General features: G+C 32.5%; 3 long non-coding RNA genes across 3 annotated transcripts; 2 read left to right on the top strand and 1 right to left on the bottom strand.

Annotated features, from left to right (window-relative positions):
- Positions 1–2,199: 2,199 nt before the first annotated feature.
- Positions 2,200–3,840, top strand: LOC139905240 (uncharacterized). The gene is made up of 3 exons (XR_011779883.1): positions 2,200–2,369; positions 2,443–2,576; positions 2,869–3,840. It is a non-coding gene; the product is annotated as an uncharacterized lncRNA (long non-coding RNA).
- A 550-nt stretch (positions 3,841–4,390) lies between these two features.
- LOC139905087 (uncharacterized) lies at positions 4,391–6,380 on the top strand. Its single transcript, XR_011779564.1, has 3 exons — positions 4,391–5,543; positions 5,605–5,741; positions 5,805–6,380. It is a non-coding gene; the product is annotated as an uncharacterized lncRNA (long non-coding RNA).
- A 1,076-nt stretch (positions 6,381–7,456) lies between these two features.
- LOC139905241 (uncharacterized) lies at positions 7,457–8,775 on the bottom strand. Its single transcript, XR_011779884.1, has 3 exons — positions 8,097–8,775; positions 7,906–8,044; positions 7,457–7,843 (listed from the first exon to the last, which is right to left on the bottom strand). It is a non-coding gene; the product is annotated as an uncharacterized lncRNA (long non-coding RNA).
- Between the last annotated feature and the right edge of the window lie 1,082 nt (positions 8,776–9,857).

Consider the following 9,857-nt stretch of genomic DNA (forward strand, 5'->3'; position numbering starts at 1 on the left):
GATTTTAAAGCATATTATGTTTGTCAATTTCCTCAACGTTGGGATTGTCCAGCCTATTAATATATTAAATGAACCTTCTTCCAACATTAAAATAATAGAATCGACAACCAAAAGTTGGGAGTTTAAAAAAAATATTTATATATGAGAATAAGTGAATTTTAAACGATCTTTTCTCTTAATCGGATCAGGATTCGACTTGTTTGAATTAAGACTAAGATAAATATTGCAGTAGACCAACTTTTATTCATGATTGAAAAGGCTGCATTTCCTTCATTGGAACATCTCAGCGATGTTAGCTATTATGGTCGTTCTCAATCTTTGGGGCTCATTGTTCCAAGAATCTATATTGAATAATCCATTGTTGGATTATTGCATCAACAACGACAGTATTTTGCCCAAATTGAACAAGAGTTGGAAGTAGCTAGAAATCATCAAAAAAATGTGACATTATCATTAATTACGGACTTTCTGAAGACAAATTCATTCCTTACTTGTCAATTCAAATGGGAAAAACACATTTCGTTTCCTTTCATTAGGTTAATATTTTTGCTATTGAGAATGGAGGGTTAGGAACATCCTAAATATATATGGTGTGTCAACATAAAAAGATTTTGAACGGATATTACGTGTAGGAATAAATCCAAATTATTTTTCTAACTTCATACATACATACAGAACAATATTTCATAGACATATTTGAGTCAATTGTAGGCGTTGTATTCAAATTTGTGGGATTGGTTAAGATATCCAACAATTTGATTACCTTTGTTTGATTTAAGGTACTTATATTAGGCCCGATATGACCTTTCAATTAAAATTTAACAATGTACGAATGATAACTAATTGATAACGAAGAAGTGCTAATCACTTCTTCGTTACTAAATAAGTATCATTCGACATGATGGATTATTCATATATGAAAATACTCATGGATCGACCAACAAGCATAATATAATTATTGTATAATGAATATAATTAATAAAAACATATGATTCTTCAGAAGAACACTCATTTATTTAGCTAAATACCATATTTACCATATAATGCATATTTATCAATTTAAATTGAATTATAGTTCAGTATATCAGCTTTCAAATAAATATATTTTTACATTTCCTAAATGTATTGTTCTTGGTGCTATGAGCCTTTGAATAAAAAGGACACATTTTAAACAAACATAATCAAGGGCCTTCGTTTAGAATTCGTGCCATTTCATTCTCTGTCATTGATAAGTTTATCGATGCAATGTATTTAATTATTAAGAACAATTCTCTGAATAACAATTAACTGTTGGCAACAAGAGAAATACAGAAGTGTAGCTATCATACAATGTTTTTTTCTAAATTTTTCCTTGCCCTTTTGGCAATGGAGGTTGTGAGTGGTTAAAAAAGCTAGTCCTGTACAAGCGTAAAAAAAGTACAAGGACCATAACGCGTGTACCAGTAATGTTTGATGTTTCCAACATCTTTCAATACATCTAGAGACTAATTTTAGGTTTTTACTTTGTGAAAACATAAGGGTTACATACTTGGAAAGGAAAGCGAAAATAGCCTGCCATTTTATAATGATACATTTAACAAAAATCTTTATCAATCTTTTTCTAACATATAGCCAATGTCAAATCCACAAGATTGTCCCCGGTTCAGGCTCAGCGGTTCTTTCATTTCAACGCTTCCAGGCTCGGTTCAGCCTTATCGGTCTCGGTTCTTTTTTATATAGGATCAATTTGGTAACAGGCGCTTAAAACAATGGGCGTTGCGTTAAGATTATGGGTTAGGAAATAATATTCGATACAAACAGGACGTCAGCTAACTTATACACAGAGTGTTTAGTACTCCAAGTTCCAGCAGGGGTGCCGACAAGCTTAGTAGCGGGCCTGGATCCATAATCTACTCCACCCCATCCTCTTTAATATTCACCATCTAGTTCCTAAAACCCCTTTTCCAGATCAATAATAAGCCCTTAGCTATTTGGAAATCAGATACAACTGTATCATCTGGCAACGTAAAAAATCATTGGAAAACACAGCAATTACACGAAAAAAATTTAGAAAGTTCACTTATTGATTAAAAATAATTTATTTTTATTATATATATTTTATTTTATTTATATATATTCTATAAAGGAAGAACAAGAACCAAGACCGATAAGCAATATATTGCAGTCTCTGTTCGACTTTGTCAGTTCCAGTTCTAGCGGTTCAAGAACCGGAACTATATGAACTGCAAGACCGGTAAGGCAAAACTTTGAAAATTAGTTTATCGTATTGGGCCACAAATGGCTCACAGATGGCAACAAGCCTCTTGCGAAAAGAGTTGCAAGTATTGCGAATGAAGTTCGGATCCAAGAGGATTAGCGAGTTTGTCTTGGTATGTATTCATAAAATAATTCAAAATAAAATTTATAATACGAGTACATCCTAGTAATAATATATAATATTAGATGTTAGCATGTGTGGATGTCCCTGGTAAATGAAGGATGAAGAGGATGAGCAATTTAGTCGATGTATGTATGTTTATTATGGTTGAAGAAGGAACATGCCAAGTTAGCAATGACAACAATAAATAAATTACAAGGTCAAACATTTGAAAAAATTAATGTATATTTACCAAAATCACTATTTTCACATGGTCAATTATATGTTGCATTTTGAAAATTGTCAAAAGGTGCGCAGATTTGGTTATATTTAAATCAAATGGACAGAAAACAACAAAAAAATGTTGTACAGTGCAAAACTGATATAAAATAAATGCTAATTATGTAATTAAAATAGAGAGATTTTGTGATTTTCCCCTGCATATTCCGAATTTCCTGTCCTTTCTGCATAAGTAAACAATAATAAACATTCCTCAAATCTTTCATCATGAGTGAGCAAGAAGCAAGAAGGCAAGAGGATCTCAGACCTTCTAGATGCCAAAATTTGAGGTGGCAGAGATTATGGACATTGTAAAGTGCTCAAGGAGCCACATTTTTAAGGTGGCCAAGATGGAAAAGGATGGAAAATATCTCTCAACGAAAGAAGGAAGTGTGGGGCACAACTTGAAAAGGGATTCTGAGTTTTTGACTTGGTGTTGTGTTCTTACACAAGGAGCCCATACTACCTGTTGACAGACACTTTGAAGGAAGGGAGACTGCAGAGGTGCAAGAAAGTTCGTGCGTGAATCTAGGCAAATGGATTCACTGTAAAAAATTTCCCTGACGAGAAGATTTTCATCGTGGACCATGTCTACAACCGTCGGAACTACTGTTGGCTTGGATGATCATCAAAAAAAGGTCAAGGGGGTGTTCTGTACAAAACATCCGGCGCAAAGAATAGTCCCGGGGTAGTGGCATCCAACGGCAAGAAGAAAATCGGCCAGGAGGCCTACTACAAGGTGCTAAAAATCACCATACTGCCATGGCTCAGGGCCACCTATCCAGGGGACAACTATATTTGGACCCAAGGTGGTGTATCCTCACACACATCGGCCAAATGCCAGAAGTACTGCGTCGACAACATGGCTGATTTTTGACCAAGGACATGTTGCCATTATCTTCGCCGGATTTCCAAAGTTATTTCTCAAAAATAAAATTATTGACATTTATCTGAAATCAGTCATTCAGTCCACATTTTGCTTCTGAACCCTCTATACAAGGAGGTTTTATAAAAGAAATTTACCTATAATGTATTTACAGTTTATATTAAATCGTTTTAGTTTAGAATTTTAACATAAAAAAAAAAAAAAATCTTTTAATTTTTCATTGGCCGTTTGAAGTTATTTAATCCCTTTGGCCATTATAATTAGAAATATGTTCCTCCTTCAAACATTATGAAAATACATTCTAAGACTAACTCGCTAATCCTCCTCTTCCCTTTTCTTAATTCTTATTCAATATACGCAAGGTTGTGCTCATATCGGTCTAGCACTTCCGGTTCTTGGCCCAAAATAACCGGAACCGATAAAGTCGAACCGAGGCCGCAATATATTGCTTATCGGGCTCAGTTATTGTGCTTATTTTCGTTTGCTGTATTTTTTGGTATATTTATAACCTTTTAATATTCCATTTGCAGAATTTTATGTAAATGAAATACGTCATTACATTTATTGTATCATGCAACCTTTCCTCCAAAAAGAAACTGAAAAAAGGCTAGGGAAGATTCTGGATACAGGTCCATTACTAAGCTGGTTGGGCCCCGATAATATTATAGCCATAATATTTATTAAGCAAGGATTTTTCTAACTTTACTATGCCAAGGTCCCCATACAGTGATATATTTTTAGCTGAGGCCCACTTTATACGAAGCATATATGCACCCCCCCCAGCTTCTTCACACGGCCCCCACATTGTCACCATTGTGTTAAGCAACTTTAGGTTTCGGGGCCCCCGCTGGAATTTGGGTCACTACGCACTCTGTGTATAAGGTAGCTGCAGCCCTGTTTGTATGTAATATCATTTCCGGGCCCCGAATTTTCTAGAGAATTTTCTTGTTTTAATTGACTGTTAACAAACAGAGCCTGTATAAAAAAGAACCTTGACCGTTAAAGCTGAATCGAAACCGAAACTGCTTAAATGAGAGAACCGAGAACTGGAGTAATAGAGCTGCGGAACCCGCCACAACCTTGAATATAAGCTATCCTTTTTTCTGTTTGTACAATATTTTTTTTTTTTTCTTATTTATTGTGTGTTTTTTCGACCTTAAAAAAACTTTGATATACGCGGAATCGATAATGTTTTATAAAAAATAATCAAAGTACACTATCCAAACAAAATCACACTTTTTTAATACACTAGAACAGCATATGCTCAACTTAGTACAATTTGATCCCCTGATTCCAAATATGGTCTTATTTTTTCTCTCGCAGCCTCGTGCCCTTCAGCAAAAGGACATACATTTTTTGTTATTTTTAAGGTTCAAAACTGTCTTAAGGCCTCAGTATTGATGATAGGGATAAATTATGTTAATGTATTTTAATGCTGAAAGGGAGAACGTACATAGACTAAATAAAAATTAAAAAAGGAATTAGGAAGAGAATCAACAAGTTTGTCTTAATATGTGCGTAATAATATAAATGATACAAGTACATATTAGCCTATAATTAAGGGTGATAATTTTGGTAAGAATACAAAAGCGTGCGAAAAGAAGAGAAGAAATACTTATGGCATCATTGATTAAATAATATACATCTTCTTCTATCAAGAACGTTATCATTCACGCCTTTATTATTCAATATAATATTAGATGCTGATAGTCAATAGAGAACTGAATAAAATGCCTAAAATAACGTTGCCTTCTGTCTGGATTTCTGAAAATGGAGGCCCAGGATTTTGGAAAATACTTACTGGATGAGAAACGGATGGCTTGTCAGATTTATCGATATAAATGTGTCTTTAAACTATTCCCTTCCCGAGGAACCATCATTAATTAATGGAGGATGTTAGTAATGATGTCATTTATAGAAATACCCCCATTGTAAATTGTGAAGTTAAGATAATTTTCAGCATGTTTAGAGTCATCCACACCAAATTACGAAATGGAACTCTGAATTTTGTAACATCTAACAGTAAGTATTCATGTTTTTTTGTTTTTTTAAAATTTAATCATAAAATATGATTCTATTTTAGCTAATATTAAGAACTATGATACACAACTCATGAAATGGCAAAAACAAGTGCTTAAAGGGGCACACCAACGGGAATAGTAGCATTGGATGGTTCCCAACTAGTTTGTCTGACATTAGTTTCTTCACTTAAAGACTTGGGTATGATCATTAGGTTTTTCAATATTTCATAGTCAATAAATATTACTTTTTTTATCACTTAAGGATTAGCTATGGTTGATAAAGCCCGAGAAATGGTGTCCAAAAAACTCATAAAAGGCAAAAACAACTGCTTATATGGTCACAGCAACGGGGGTAGTTGCATTGGGTGTAGCAATATAATTAGCAATTGTGTATATCCTTCATGATAATAGTTTGTTGTTATATAAGCATAAATAACGGGGAAAGAATCTTTTTGGATGCTCTTAACAAGGATTAATATCACCGGACATCACTACATAATTAGCTTTTGCTCTAAATCTTTACGATGGATTTAATTCTAATATTTTTTTATTAGTATATTTATTGTCTAATTTTATGATTTTGACATTTACTTTATTATTAATAATTAGTTAGATCTCATCGGTAGAGATATATCTATCATGTGCACAATTGTATATAGCAACTTCCACATTAGGAAAAAAGGGTTATGATCTTTCTTATTAAACTCAACGTCTGGCTTTTGTTTAGCAACTTAAAGTTATGACATATTTAACTGAATTCATGTCAGAACAAGAAAATATTATTTGGATCAATCTATTATTTCAATATTCTGTATTTATAATTTATTGTTATTAGTTATATGATTATAATTGTTTAATTTTGTATATTTAACATAAAATGGTGGTTTATTTTTTTAGTATGTAGCTTATATTTAATTTAAACTTGGAACTTCAAATATATTTCGAAATATTCTACTTTGTCGTTTCATTAGTTATTATTCTGAGAATATGGTTCATAATGAATTACAATTTCATGGAGTGTGACGTTTTCAAATCTACTGTAACGGATAAAAAACGTCTAAGTCAATTATACGTAGTATATCTTCATTAAACATTTTGCTAATAAATACTTTCGTTATACCCTCAAAAATCATAAAAAAGCAGGCAGCTGATAATCACATCAGTATTTTAAACAATGATACCATAAGTTTTTCTCCCCCCTTCTCCTTGCACGCGTTTTTCTCTACAGAATGATCTACTTTGATTATGGGAGACCCGTATTATCAGTATAGTTGATAATATTGTAGAGAAAAACGCGTGCGAGGAGGAGGGGAAAAAAATACATATGGTATCATTGTTTAAAATACTGATGTGATTATCATCTGCCTGCTTTATTATGATTTTTACCCTCAAAATCATAGTAGTATATCTTCATTAACATTTTGCTAATAAACGAATGTATTTATTAGCAAAATGTTTAATGAAGATATACTACGTATAATTGACTTCGACGTTTTTTATCCGTTACAGTAGATTTGAAAACGTCACACTCCATGAAATTGTAATTCATTATGAACCTTATTCTCAGAATAATAGCTAATGAAACGACAAAGTAGAGTATTTGAAATATATTTGAAGCTCAAAGTTTAAAAAAGAAGGCTTTAATTAAATATAATCTACATACTAAAAAATAAACCATTAAACATTTAAGTTAAATATACAAAATTAAACAATTAAAATCATATAACTATTAATAATAAAAAATTATAAATACAGAATATTGAAATAATAGATTGATCCAGAAATGTTTTTCTTGTTTTAACATCGGAATTCAGTTAAATATGTCATAACTTTAGGTTGCAATACACAAGCGAGACGTGGAGTTTAATCAAAAAGATAATCACCCTTCTTCTTCATGTGGAAGTTGCTATATACTGTGCACAGGATAGATATATCTCTACCGATGAGATCTAACTAATTATTAATAATAAAGTAAATGTCAAAATCATAAAATTAGACAATAAATATATTAATAAAAAAATGTTAGAAATAAATTAATCGTAAAGATTTAGAGCAAAAGCTAATTATGTAGTAATGTCCGGCGATATTACTCCCTATTAAGAGCATCAAAAAGATTTTCCCCGTTATTTAAGTATGCTTATATAACAACATACTGTTATCATGAAGGATATACACAATTGTTAATTATAATGCAACACCCAATGTAACTACCCTCGTTGTTGTGACCATTTAAACAGTTGTTTTTGCCTTTTATGAGTTTTCTGAACACCACTTCTTGGAGCCCATCAACCATAGCTAAGCCTTTAGTGATAAAAAAGTAATATTTATTGACTATGTAATATTGGAAAACCTAATTATCATACCCAAGTCTTAAAGCGAAGTAAGTAGTCTCAGACAAACTAGTTGCAAACCATCCAAAGCTACTACCCCGTTGTTGTGACCATTTAAGCAGTTGTTTTTGCCCTTTACTGAGTTGTGTTTCATAATTCTTGATATGTTTAGCTAAAATAGAATCATATTTTATGGTTAGATTAAAAAAAAATTGAATACTTACTGAGAGATAGTACAAAATTCAAAGTTCCATTTCGATATTCGTAAATACTTTTTACTGATAACTTGATCATCATTTGGTGTGGATGACTTAAAACATTTTTATATGTATTTCTATATATGACATCAGTACCAACATCCTCCATTAATTTAATGATGGTTCCTCGGGAAGGGATATGTTTACCCTTGTATTTCTCCATAAATTTTTTGAACGTAGATGATTAGCAATGGATAAGGTTATATTACATGCAATAAGCATCGTTGTGAGATCAAAGTTAAAGTCTGACTTGATGTATTCATCGTCAAATTGATTTTATAGATGAATATCCATACTCTTGTTATGAGATGAGGATAATGAGTGGCGTGTAATTCTAGACAGGGGACTAAAGGCACATTTATATCGACAAATCCGACAAACCATCTGTTTCTCATCCGGTAAGTATTTTCCAAATTCCTGGGCCTCCATTTTCATAAATCCAGACAGAAGGCGACGTCATTTTGGGGATTTTATTCAGTTCTCTATCGACTATCACCATCTCATATTATATTAATATTGAATAATAAAGGCGGGAATGATAACGTTCATGATTGATAGAAGAAGATGTATATTATTTAATCAATGATGCCATAAGTAATTCTTCTTTTCTCCTCGCACGCTTTTCCATTCTTACCAAAATTATCACCCTTAATCTACAGAGCTAACTGAAAATCCAGCCCAAAACACACTTTATATGTGAATATTAAAAATGTAAAACTAGGCTCCACACTGTAACTCCATTAGATATCGACAATGATAATATATATGTTTCCAAAACAGTAGGGGAATACTGCCATCCGTGCAATCCATCCAAACCCAAAATGTACGTAGAAAAAGCAAAATTAAAATCCCGTGCTCTGACTTCATAATTATCCTCGCATATGTTAATTGGACAAGTTTCATCCAACTTGAACAAAATCACTCAATCATTAATATCCAATTGATCGAATTTGGCTCGTAGCGTTCCAGGCTGGAGACAGAAAGTAAACCAAGCTCGTCCAATTCCTTTTGAAATTCCCCATGACTACAGATTCTTGAAAAACGGCGAACTATTTTTACAATATGATTGTGGTAAACACGATCCTGAAAGAATATTGATTTTTGGGTCTGAGGGTGCATTAGAGGATCTCGCTTCATGTAAAGATTGGGTCTGTGATGGAACATTAAAATGCTGCCCTGAAAATTATTACAAACTCTTTACATAGCACATAATTCTTGGATATGTATCGGTGCTAAGATTATTAATCCTATTCCCAAATAAGTTTGAAGCCACATACAATAGACTGTTTACTACTTTGAAGTATCTAAAAACATCATTATGCCCTGAAACATTAATGATAAATTTTGAATAGGTAATTATGAACGCCATGGAAATGTGTTTCCTGTAACAAACATTGGGGAATGTTTGTTACAACTGTCTAGAAATATCTACAGACACATAGTAAGCTTTAAAATTTAGATATCGATTGGAGTTACAGTATAATAAGGCCTATTTCTATTATGCACATTGCTCCACCAAAAAAGGACCTAATATTGTTCAGATTGCATAAAACATAAATATTAGGACGTTAAATAAATGCTTAAGATTCACAACCCAAAATAGATGTACTCCACTTTTCTTTCTAACATACTGAGCTTTAGCTACACATGCTCGTTGTTGCTAAACCTAAATCTGAAGTCAAATTAATTATAATCTCAGTCAACAAATTTGAGCGAAGGTTCATGTGT

The sequence above is a fragment of the Lepeophtheirus salmonis genome, chromosome 4, assembly GCF_016086655.4.
Source record: "Lepeophtheirus salmonis chromosome 4, UVic_Lsal_1.4, whole genome shotgun sequence".
NCBI lineage: Eukaryota > Metazoa > Arthropoda > Copepoda > Siphonostomatoida > Caligidae > Lepeophtheirus > Lepeophtheirus salmonis.